We start from the raw sequence: 824 nt of genomic DNA, 5'->3' as shown, positions 1-824 counted from the left end.
AGAACAAAAGAGCGTATTTTACAGGAGTGGGAATAAGGAGAGGATTGCAATGGTTTAGTTATGTAATCTGGGTGGTAGCCGTGGGTGTGGAAAGGATGTCAAGGTAATGTTGGAAGAAGAGTTGACAAAGTCTGGTAATTGATTGCATGGTGGAGGCCAGGTGTGGCAAGCCAGCCAGAGAAACCATCCCTGGCTGTGAGCCCATTCGTTTCAGACAGTACAGGGAGGAAGGAGAGAAAGCAGCAGGGAGAGAAGAGGAAAAGTAGAAATAGTATTAGAGAAGCCACAGCAGAGTTTCAGGAATGAGAGGATCCTGAACAATGTCAGATACTGCAGAGATATCAAGACGTCGACAACTGTGGGAAATTATTAGCTTGTCTACAAGGAAGGTGTCAGTGTCATTGGAGGGGGCGGTGTGTGTGTGGTGGGGGGAGGTATTGGTGGTGATCATAATGGTGCTGGTGGGGGTGGCTGAAGTTATCCTGTAAGGCCTCAGGCGTGACTGGTGGCGAGGAAGGAAGACACAGAAGACAGAAGCAGGGTTCAGAAAAATGCCTTCTCTCTTTAGCCTTGCAGTTAATTTAATTTTTTTTTCTTTTTAAATTTTTTTTCTCTTCTTCTGCTAAATTTTTTTAACTTTTACCCTTTTCTTTTTTAACGTTTTTTAACTAGTTTATCTAATATATATATTTTTTTCCTTTTTATATTTTTTCTTTATTGGTTTTCTTTTTTTAATTGTTTCTTTTTTTTTCTTTCTGAACCTTTTTATCCCCTTTCTCCCCCCTCATGATTTGGGATCTCTTCTGATTTGGCTAAAGCGTATT

The sequence above is a fragment of the Enhydra lutris genome, unplaced genomic scaffold (assembly GCF_002288905.1).
Source record: "Enhydra lutris kenyoni isolate GAN:26980312 unplaced genomic scaffold, ASM228890v2 scaffoldscaffold26, whole genome shotgun sequence".
NCBI lineage: Eukaryota > Metazoa > Chordata > Mammalia > Carnivora > Mustelidae > Enhydra > Enhydra lutris.
Note: the sequence above shows the minus strand (reverse complement) of the source record.